Source organism: Puma concolor, chromosome B3, assembly GCF_028749965.1.
Source record: "Puma concolor isolate L17-30 chromosome B3, mPumCon1.1.hap2, whole genome shotgun sequence".
Classification (NCBI taxonomy): Eukaryota; Metazoa; Chordata; class Mammalia; order Carnivora; family Felidae; genus Puma; species Puma concolor.
In genome coordinates this window covers 59,081,941-59,094,487 of record NC_141672.1, presented here as the reverse complement: position 1 = coordinate 59,094,487, position 12,547 = coordinate 59,081,941, and the positions used below count along the sequence as shown (strand labels likewise).

At 33.8% G+C, this 12,547-nt stretch overlaps 1 long non-coding RNA gene across 1 annotated transcript in view; it reads right to left on the bottom strand.

The window, feature by feature from the left end:
* LOC112856045 (uncharacterized) overlaps nt 1-1,743 on the bottom strand; it is an 89,705-nt gene extending 87,962 nt beyond the window's left edge. The window contains exon 1 of the long non-coding RNA XR_015251860.1: nt 1,639-1,743. This is a non-coding gene — a long non-coding RNA (uncharacterized LOC112856045). The remainder of the gene's footprint in view (nt 1-1,638) is intronic.
* Nucleotides 1,744-12,547: the final 10,804 nt, after the last annotated feature.

Genomic DNA, 12,547 nt, shown 5'->3' with positions numbered 1-12,547 from the left:
TGGACTCATTCTATGATGCCAGCATTAGCTTGATTCCCAAACCAGACAGAGGCCCCACTAAAAGGGAGAGTTACAGGCCAATATCCCTGATGAACATGGATGAGAATGTTGTCAACAAAATACTAGCAAATCGAATTCAACACTATATTAAAAGAATTATTCACCATGATCAAGCGGGATTCATTCCTGGGCTGCAGGGCTCATTCAATATTTGCAAATCAATCAACGTGAAACATCACATTAATAGGAGAAAGGATAAGAACCACATGATCCTGTCAATAGATTCAGAAAAATCATTTGACAAAATACAGCATCCTTTCTTAATAAAAATCCTCAAGAAAGGCTGGATAGAAGGAACATACCTAACCATCCAAAAGCCATATGTGAAAGGCCCACAGCTAGTATCATCCTTAATGAGGAGAAGCTGAGAGCTTTTCCCCTGAGATCAGGAACATGACAGCGATGTCTACTCTCACCACTGTTGTTTAACATAGTGTTAGAAGTCCTAGCATCAGCAATCAGACAAAAAAATGAAATAAAAGGCATCTGAATTGGCAAAGAAGTCCAATTTTTACTTTCTGCAGATGACATTATACTCTACATGGAAAACCCGAAAGACTCCACCAAAAAAACTACTAGAACTCATACATGAATTCAACAAAACCGCAGGATATAAAATCAATGTACAGAAATCTGTTGCATTTCTATACACCAATAATGAAGCAACAGAAAGAGATATAAAGGAATCGATCCCATTTACAATTGTACCAAGAACCATAAAATACCTAGGAATAAACCAAAGCAAAGAGGTAAAAGATCTTTTCACTGAAAACTATAGAAAGCTTATGAAAGAAATTGAAGAAGACACAAAGAAATGGAAAAATATGCCATGCTCATGGATTGTAAGAACAAATATTGTTAAAATGTTATACTACCCAAAGAATCTACACATTCAATGAAATCCAATTAAAATAATACCAGCATTCTTCACAGAGCTAGAACAAACAATCCTAAAATTTGTATGGAACCACAAAAGGCCCCAAATAGCCAAAGTAATGTTGAAAAAGAAAACCAAAGCTGGAGACATCACAATCCAAGACTTTAGCTGTAATTATCAAGACAATATGGTATTGGCACAAAAACAGACACATAGATCAATGGAATAGAAGAGATAACCCAGAAATGGATCCACAAATATATGGCCAACTAATCTTCGACAAAGCCAGAAAGAGTATCCTTTGGGAAAAAAAGAAAAAGACAGTCTCTTTAGCAAATGATGCTGGGAGAACTGGATAACAACATGCAGAAGAATGAAACTGGACTGCTTTCTTACACCATACACAAAAATAAATTCAAAATGGATGAAGGACCTAAATGTGAGACAGGAAACCTACAAAACGCTAGAGGAGAAAACAGGCAACAATTCTTTGACTTTGGCCGCAGCAACTTCTTACTTGACATGTCTCTGAAAGCAAGGAAATAAAAGCAAAAATGAACTATTGGGACCTCAACTAGATAAAAAGTTTCTGCACATCAAAGGAAATAATAATACTAAAAGGCAACTGACAGAATGGAGAAGATATTTGCAAATAACATATCAGATAAAAGGTTAGTATCAAAAATCAATAAAGAACTTACCGAACTCAACACCCCAAAAGCAAATAATCCAGAAGAAATGGGCAGAAGACATTAATAGACACTTTTCTAAAGAAGACATCCAGATGGCAAACAGACACATAAAATATGCTCGACATCGCTTATCATCAGGGAAATACAAATCAAAACCACAATGAGATACCTCCTCACACTGGTCAGAATGGCTAAAATTAACAACTCAGGAAATGACAGATGTTGGCAAGGATGTGAAGAAAGAGGAACCCTCTTGCACTGTTGGTAAGAATGCAAACTGGTGTAGCTACTCTAGAAAACAGTGTGGAGGTTCCTCAAAAAATTAAAAATAGAATTATCCCATGATGCAGCACAAGCACTATTAGGAATTTATCCAAAGGATACAGGAGTGCTGATTCATAGGGGCACAAAACCCCAATGTTTATAGCACTGCTATCATCAATAGCCAAATTATGGAAAGAGCCCAAATGTCCATCAACTGATGATTGGATAAAGAAGATATGGTATATATAAATAATATAAATATAAATATAAATATAAATAAATATATATATATATATAAATATATATATACACACACAATGGAATACTACCTAGCATTGAAAAAGAATGAAATTTTGCCATTTGCAACAATGTGGGTGGAACTGGAGGGTATTATGCTAAGTGAAGTAAGTCAAAGAAAGACAGATTATCATATGTTTTCACTCATATGTGGAATTTGAGAAACTTAACAGATGACCATAGGAGAAGGGAAGGAAAAATAAGTTACGAACAGAGAGGGAGGCAAACTTTAAGAGACTCTTAAATACAGAGAAAAAACTGAGGGTTCATGGGAATGAGGAGGGGGATGGGGAAAATGGGTGGTGGGCATTGAGGAGGGCACTTGTTGGGATGAGCATTGGGTGTTGTATTTAAGTGATGAATCACGAGAATCTACTCCTGAAGCCAGGACTACACTTGACAATAAATTATTGAAGGAAAGAAGAAAGAAAGAAAAGAAAGAAAGAAAGAAAGAAAGAAAGAAAGAAAGAAAGAAGAAAGAAAGACAGGAAGTAAGGAAGGAAGAAAGAAAGAAAAGAAAGAAAGAAAGAAGAAAGACAGGAAGTAAGGAAGGAAGAGAGGGAGGGAGGAAGAAGAAAGCAAGAGAAAAGAAAAGCAAGCAAGCAAGCAAGCAAACATGTGGAAAATACAATCTAATTTTCTTCTCTTCTTTTTTGTTTAAAGTTAAAATGAGTACTGGAACACCAAGATAGTACTAAATATACACAAAGGGAATATTTAAGATAATTATAGAGCAAAATAAGCCCAAAGCAAGCAGTAAAATGGTAATAATAAAGTGGAGAAATCAATGAAACAGACTAACAAAAAACAACAAAGAGAATCAATGAAACCAAAAGCTGGTTTTCTTGAAAAGATCAATAAAATTGACAAACCTCAAAGACTGACAGAGAAGATAAGAAGATAAGACACAAATTACCAGTATCAGGAATGAAATAGGGGATATCATTAAAGACCCTGTAGACATCAAAAAGATAATAGGGGTCTCCTAGGAACAACTTTATACACATAAATTTAAGCTTTTGATAAAATGGACCAATACCTTGAAAATCATATTCTGCCACAACTCACCTAAGATGAGATAACAATTTTAATGGCCATATAACCATTAAAGAAATTGAATTCATTCATTTATTTAAAAAATCCCAAAAGAAAGTTCCAGGCCCATTCTCTTTAAGAATTATATCAAACTTAACAAAGAATAAATGCTGAATCTAGACAATGTCTTCCAGAATGTAGAAAAGGAGGGAAACTTTTCAACCCAATTTTTTGAGGCCATCATTACTCTGATACCAAAATAAGAGTTTACACAAAAAGGAAACTATAGACCAATATTCCTCATGAATATAGATGTAAAAATTATTTATAAAATACTAGCAAATAAAAGTCAGCAATATATAAAAATAATTATATACCATGACCAAATGGAGTGTATTCTAGAGATAGTAGGCTATTTAATTATTCAAAAATCAATCAGTATAATCTGTCATATTAACAGGCTACAGAAGAAAAATTACCTAATCGTGTAATTTTCTTCAGAAAAATCGTTGGACAAAATTCAACACCCATTATGATACAAACTCCCACTAAACTTGGAAGGGAGGAAATCTGATTTTGATAAAGAGCACATACTAAAACCCAACATCAAGGGATACTTAAAAATGTGTTTTCTCCCTTGAGATTGGGCACAACAAGAATTTCTTATTTCAGTGCTTTTTTTCAGCATAGGATTGCAAGTTCTAGCTAATGGACTAAGGCAAAAATGAATGAACGAACTAAAGAAATAACAGATAAACAGATTAGAAAGGAAAAAAAGTTTCTCATTTATGGATAACATGAATTTATATGGAGAAAATCCCAAGGAATCTAATAAAGAAAGAACAAAAAACAATCACAACTTCTAGAACCAAGTGCGTGTAACATGGTCACAGGATGCAAAATAAACACCTACAAAAAATCTATTGTATTTCTACATATGAGTAGTGAACATGCGATCATCGAAATTAAAATGTTACAAAATCATTTATAATTGCTCTAAAAACAAAATGCTAAGATGTGAATATAACAAAACATGCACGCTTAAAATTGCAAAATCCCAATTAAAGAAATAAACATTTTAAGTAAATCATACCCTATCTAAATAAAACACGTGGGGTGCCTGGGTGGTTCAGTCAGTTGACATCAACTCTCGATTTCTGCCTAGGTCAGTTTCATGGTTTGAGGGTTTGAGCCCTGCATGGGACTCTGAGCTGTCTGATAGCAAGGAGCCTGCTTGGGATTCTCTGTTTCTGCCTCTCTCTCTCTCTCTCTCTCTGCCCTTCTCCTGACCCAGTGTGCATATGTACTCTTTCTCTCAAAATAAATAAACTGAAAAATAAATAAACAAATAAACAAATGAAACATGCAGTGTTCATAGGTTGGAAGACTCAACAAAGTAAAAATTTAATTCTATCTAAATTGCTAAACAGACTTCTATCAAAATCCTTGATAGACTCATTATGGAGATGGGCATGATTAATCCAAGATTCATGTGGAAAAGCAAAGGACATACAGTAGCTAAAATAATTTATAAAGAGAGGAAGAAAGTGTATGGATCATTGTAACTGGAATTAAGTTTTACTACATAACCACAGTTATCAGTTACCATTAGCAAAATAAACACCTCAATCAATGGAACAGATAAGAGAATCCAGAAATAAACATGCGCAAATCTCCAAATGAACTTAAAAAGGAGCAAAATCAATTCAATGGTGGAAGGATGGACAGCAACAAGTTGTGTTAGAGTGGTAAGACTCCCATAGGCTCCTGCCCCTCTCTCAAAAACCTTGACCTAAATGTCACACTTTATACAAAAATTAGCACATAACACAATACTATACAAAGTAGAATACTATATTTATTTTATTTTATTTTATTTTATTTTATTTTATTTTACTTTACTTTATTTTATTTTACTTTTTATTTGAGAGAGCACAAGCAAGGGAGAGGGTCAGAGGGAGAGAGAATCTTAAGCAGGCTTCATGCTCAGCGCGGAGACAGTCACCGGGCTTGCTCCCACCATCCTGGGATGGTGACCGCAGCCAAAATCAAGAGTCAGACCCTTAACTGACTGAACCACCCAGAGGCCTCCAACACACAATACTATAAATTATATACTACACATAAAAAAAATTGCTATAAAACTGTTAGGGGAAAAATAGGAGGAAAATTTTCAGGACCTAAGCAGGGTAAGATAAGCATACTTAAATTCAACTCCAAAACATGATCCATAGAAGAAAAAAAAAAAAAAAAAAAATATATATATATATATATATATACACACATATATATACATATATGTATATATGTATATATATGTGTGTATATATATATATATACATCAGACTTAAAATGAAAAACCTTTGCTCTCTGAAATGTTCACTTACGAGAATAAAAAGACAAGATAAAGGACTAGGAAAAAAACATTTTTAAGCCATACATCTGACAAAGTAAAGGAAACCTCATTTAAAATGGAATTACGAAGGCCTACAGGAGGTTCTCACACACCTACCACTCCTTGTAGGTTACCAGAGTATCATGTGAAAAAGACTTAATCCCCAAATGTTACATGCTTTACAATTCCTTTTATGTAACATAATCACAATGATAAAATCATACAGATGGAGAAAAAATTATTGGTTCTCAGGTGCTAAGGACAAAAGTACAGATGTGGCAGGAAATGGATATAGTCATAAAGAGGCAACATGAAAAATTCTAGTTATAAAGGATTTGTTTTATTTCTTGACTGTATCAATGCTAAAGTCCTGCCTGTGATATTATACTGTAGTTCTGCAATATATTTCCCACTGAAATATTAGGTAAAGAGTATGTGGGCTGTGTCTGTATTACTTCTTACAATTTTATGTAAATTTACAATTATCTCAAATAAAAAGTATGATTAAAAAATAATAATTTTGCTTACTCTATTCAATGAGATAAAAGTCTAAGATTTAGAATTTCAGTAGAGAAATGAAAACTATAAAAATAATAAATTAGAAATTATGGAACTGAAAAAGTGAATACGTAATATTAACAAGTTCAGGAATGTAACAACATAACAGACAGAAATAAGGAGACTATTAGTAAAAGCCTGAGTAAAAAAGCCAATGTGAAACACAGAAAAATAACAAGACAGGAAATACAGAGGTGTGAACAGGAAGTAAAGAAGATAGAAGGAGAAATCCTCACGTAAATTTGGTTGGAACCCTAGAGGAAGAAGTAAGGAAAAAATGGGGCACAAGTGATATTGGAAATGATGATGAATAAGAAATTTCTAAATCTGATAAAATATATCAAGCGACAGGGGCGCCTGGGTGGGGCAGTCGGTTAAGCGTCCGACTTCAGCCAGGTCGCGATCTCGCGGTCCGTGAGTTCGAGCCCCGCGTCAGGCTCTGGGCTGATGGCTCAGAGCCTGGAGCCTGTTTCCGATTCTGTGTCTCCCTCTCTCTCTGCCCCTCCCCCGTTCATGCTCTGTCTCTCTCTGTCCCAAAAATAAATAAACGTTGAAAAAAAAAATTTTTAATAAAAAAAATAAAAAAAATATATCAAGCGACAAATTAAAAACTCTCTAAATTGAAAGATGGAACAATATGTAATCAGCTTTATAGAATATCGTAGAAAAAAGACAAAGAGAACATCTCAACAACAACTATAGGAAAAAGAAAGTTTACATTTAAAGGGTATCGATTAGGGGCGCCTGGGTGGCTCAGTCGGTTAAGCCTCCGACTTCAGCCCAAGTCACGATCTCACTGTCCGTAAGTTCCAGCCCCGTGTCAGGCTCTGGGCTGATGGCTCAGAGCCTGGAGCCTGCTTCTGATTCTGTGTCTCCCTCTCTCTCTGCCCCTCCCCCGTTCGTGCTCTGTCTCTCTGTCTCAAAAATAAATAAAACGTTAAAAAAAAAAATTAAAAAAAAAATAAAGGGTATCGATTAGACCAATAAATTTGCTTCTCAACTGAAACAATAGAATTCAAATAATTAAAAAAACTATCAATATTAAGTAAACATATTAAGAATGAAATTAAAATAATCATTTTCAGACACAAGAAAATGAGAGAATTGTTACCAGCACACCAGCAACAACAAAAATTCTAGTGTGTATTTGCCATGCACAAGAAGGATAATATAAACTGGAGGATCAGAGATACAGGAAGTGTTTAAAAGCTAGGACAATTTGGGGCACCTGGGTGGCTGAGTCGGTTAAGCGTCCAACTTTGGCTCAGATCATGATCTCCTGGTTCATGAGTTTGAGGCCTGTACTGGGCTCAGTGCTGACAGATCAAAGCCTGGAGCCTGCTTTGAATTCTGTGTTTCACTCTCTCTCTGCCCCTCTGCTGCTGGCACTCAGTCTCTCTCTCTCTCTCTCTCTCTCTCTCTCTCTCTCAAAAATAAACATTAAAAAAATTTTTTAAGCTAGGACACTTTTAAGTATGTAAGTAAATCTTGACATCAATTTAAATGTGTAACATAAAATTTTATAGAACAATAAAGTAATATTTATAATGATATAATCTCTATTTTCGTATACATACAGACACACATCTAGTTGAATTGTGTTCCTCCCAAATCCTTGAATTAAACTCCTAAACACTAGTGCCTCAAAATGTAACTGTATTTAGGATTAGATTTATTACAGATGCAAATTAGTTAAGATGAGGTTATCCTGAATTAGGGTGGGCCCCTAATCCAGTATGAATGGTGTCCTTATAAATGGAATGCCAGGTGAAGATTAAGGCAAAGATTGAACTGATATAGCAGAAGCCAAGAAACAGGACACATGGCCAGCAAATCACCAGAAGCTAGGAGGGAGGCATAGGAGAAAGGCATAGAACATATCCTCCCTCACAGCCTCTCAGAAGGAGCAAACCTTGCCAACACCTTGATCTCAGACTCTGAAATGATAAATTACTGATGTTTAGACTACTCAGTTTGTGGCATTTTGGTAATACATATTTGTCAAATGTCTATGATAGTCATAGAATGAGTCAAGAGTAACATGTCCTAAGGACCTTATATTGTCCAAGAAGTAAACAGAAATACAAGGTAATTTGGGATTGTGGTAAATCAAGGCTATATGTCAAAATCTCTGTGTTAATCACTAAAAAAAATACAGTAAGCTAATGTTTAAAAACTAAGCAAACAATGACAAAGAAGACCAACTATTTTTTAAAAATTAATTAAAGTAAGAATAAGAGGGAAAAGGAACAGAGTGGAGAAAATAGAAGTTATTATAAGATGATGGGTTTAAACAAAAATATATCAGAAATTTCTTTAAATATAAATTTACTAAAGCTGGCATGTAATAGAAAAATATGGTCAGGTCAGATATAAATGGAGGAGATGTGGAAGCCTCCATGTTGTTCATATAAACCAAATTATTCAGCAAGTCTGAAAGAGAAAGTTGGCCAAAGATGTCATGCCAACTGTAACCAAATAAAAGCTGGCACAGCTATACTAATACCAGGCAAGGTAATCTTTAAAGCCAAAAACAATACTAGTAATATATTGAATCATCTTATAAGGATAAAATGTTTAGTTACTCAAGATGGTGAAAAATTTATAAATATGAAGGCACATAATATAATAACATATAATCCACAAAAATCATATTTATAAGAAGATATAGGCAAGTAAAAAAATGTGGTGGGAGATTTGATGAAAACTTTTAGTAAATGATAGAAAATTCTGAAAAGTGTTAAGTAAAACAAATGGAAAAATTGAAAGAGAACCAGAAACTGACTAAATTGACTTAGTTCCCCAAACTGCAGAATGCATGCTAGGCCATAAAGCAAACTTCAGCACCTTTTTAAAAGGTTGTAATCACGGCCCCTGGAGAGTGAATCATAGGGAGAGAATGTGCTTATATAATAGCTTACTAGGAAAAGAATGTCACCCACTGGAGGGATTAAAAAATCTGTGAAAAATTTTATTAAACAGAAGCTTACTATTCAAGCTGCACAATGTAGTCATACAAATATATTCATTCAGTGCCCATTGGTGAATTAATATGAATAAGGAAGTCACATAAGAGGAGCACAAAGAGACCTTGCTGAAAAAAATTTAAACTACGAAATATGGTCAGTGGCACAGGTGGCTTCTTTGAAAATAGTATCTTAAAATGAGACGACAGGTCAAGAAAAGTTCACACAATAAAACGAAGCTAAGAAACATTGTTATTGACAATGTTAGATGTGCTATGGATCTCGAGTCTCTTGTATTTATTCTGTGGTCTGAGACTCGTAGTTTGGCCCAAGAAGACATGTTTAAGTGAAGTATATGGAAAAGAAAGATGTAAGAAAAATAAAGTTTAATTATTTTATTAAAAAAATAAAATAAAATAAAATAAAATAAAATAAAATAAAAGGTTGTAATCATAAAATTTGTCAGCTGACTTCCATATGGCTTACCAAAATTAAGATGTGTATTAACAACACAAAGATAATTAACAAATGTTAAATTAAAATTAATTTATTTATATAAATATATTCTTCTTAGTGTAAAGAAGAAATCACAATGGACATTAAGACTTACCTAACTTAAAGGTAGTAACTAGTACATCACAAACCTTAGGGGATATAGCTAAGATTACCTCCAAAGGCAATGTATAATGATGAATACATTTATTATAAAAGAAATTATGAAAATTAATGAGGTAAGCATTCATTTTCAGAAGATAGAAAAATAACAATATGTACAAAGAAGTAGATATAAGGAAACAAAAGCCAATATGCAATTGAGTAGATCAGCAAAGTCAATATTTGTTCTACAGAGACTGACCAATATAAAGCCAAAAGGCACAAATACAATAGGTATTTTAATGCAGATGATATTAGTTATTAAAATAATGACATTACTATAGAGTCTTCAGATATGAAAAGTAATATGAAGATATATGAAGCAACTTTACCACAGCCAACCTGACATTTTACATAAAATGGACAAATGTAGAAAAATGTAAAAATATTTTTGCAAATTTTGTCCCGTTACATTTGACATTATGCTTTTAGTCCAGATTCCAACTTTTTCATCTACACTTTCTTCAGGTCTGCTGTACTATGTTCACATGCTTACTGCTCCTGCACTTCTCATTTGAATCTGGTACATCCATTGATCTCATTCATCTCTTGAGCTCACTTCTGATTTCAGCTGAGGCTATGGTGAATCATTCTATATGAAATTTGACTGAGTTCGAGTTGACAGCAATCACTTCAATTATTCTTGCTTTTTCCCTTGGTACTTTCTGTTGGTAAATTTCTTGCTCACAGTTATTCGGGCATCACATAGAACAACTCAGAAGTGTGAGGATTGAATACCTCAGAGGAAACCTTCAAGTTTTGGGGGCAGTAGCAGACTGAAAATATGGATAAAATGCTTCCACTTGCCATCCTTTAGGTAGAGAATAAGGGCAAGTATTTGGATGTGTATCAGGAGTGCCTAGCAGAAGTGAATACTGGTTGCCCAGAGTAGTAATCTGAATTTGCCCTCAAATTCTTTGAAATTTTGCTTTTTTCCTCTGCTCTTGCATCTCTAAATAAACTAAATCTTTATAAGACCTTGGCACACATTTTGCACTTGTAGAAACTTAAGATAAAACAATACTAGAATCTGGAGATTTTCTTCTTCTTTCTTGAAGAAATGCTGCAAAATATACAGCTGTAGGAAGTATTGGTCCAATATAGAACCTCTCTGCACAGAGGGGGAAAATACTGAGCCCTGTTAACATTGATATAACAACAACATTTGAAATTGAATTACATTTAAAGCCACCTCTTTTTGTGTAGGACAAGTTATTCTGACAATATAACAAACATGATGGTAGTTAAATTTGTGTAGCAAAAAGAAGATTGTGATTATGTGTATATGGATAAAACAGTATGATTTACAAATCTTAAAAATCAGAATCCAAGATCATTAGTAAAGTATCCAACTAACCTGGTAATTTTATCAAAAAAAATAAAAACTGTGTTTAAATTGATATCAGTAAACCAATGTGTGGAATATTTTGCAGGTGCTTTTTTCTCTTAACCTTAGAAGTTCAAGGACGTTCAAAGGAAGTTCAAAGAAGTTCAAGGAAGCCTCGTTGAGAAAATAGCTTAGAGGGGCCTTACTAAAGTTTGGTCAAAGTGTGTGCCATACTTTACAATATATATCCTACTAAATTCTGTTAGCTACAATATTATCATTAGACTTGTGATTTATAATAACATGTATATCAGTTTTCACATGTATATTTTTTTTAGCAATACAAAATACTAGAGTAGGAAGGGAACTTAAGGTATGACTAAACATAATCTGTTAATTATATGTTATGAAAATTGTGGTCTAGGGATATGAGAGAGGAAAGGTGAGACCATACCTTTTTTGCAGAACTGTCTCTTGGTTTTAGTTTTGAATCATTTTTTGTTATATAATACTGAGATATGAACCTACCTTTTTAATGTTCAAGAGCTTTTTTCCTTTTAGCAAAAGAACATTGTGTGTTCTTAAATGAAATTGTTCAATAACTGCATCCAAATCGAATAACATTGGCTTCATTCATAATTTATCAGTTCCTCAAAGAGTAACTTTGGAAACCTATTAATATTGTTTTATAGTTAGGTAGTTCTAACTTCATGAATTTCTTGATTTGATTCTAGTTGTGTGAATCGTTTTTTTTATGAGGTTCTTAGATATACATGATTAATATAAGCCAATATTTGACCAAGTCATAGTCCATTTCCATAAAGATTCTACCAACATCAGATGTGGAGTCGTGCCTCTGAAGTATGGATGGTACTGAGATTAATTACAATCTCAGTGTCCATTTTGAAGTAAAACTGTGGAGTTTCTGTTTGAATAATAGCCACCATAGGCTTACATCTTCATTTCCAGCCAATAATGTGTAAATATATGATTGTGAATATACCCTCACATAGATTTTCCATGTTCCTTTGAATGTAAAACAGTACATCTTAGGTATATTTAATCTTATGCCATATGCTTATCAGGCCTCAGCCTCTGGTCTTACTTTTAGTTGATTTTGAACAATGGACACACCTGATTGCCTTTTACAAAATTTAGTTATAGTGTCACTGATTTACATGAGATGTCATGTAGCGAGTACTCCATGCTTTTTTTTTTTAATTTTTTAATTAATTTATTTATTTTGAGAGGAAGAAAGAGAGAGAGAGAATGCAAGTGGGAACAGGGCAGAGGGGGAGAGAGAGACAACCTAAGAAAGTTCCATGCTGTCAGTGCACAGCTCTACATGGGGCTCCATCTTATGAACCGTGAGATCATGACCTGAGCCGAAACCAAGATTCAGATGTTTAACTAACTGAGCCA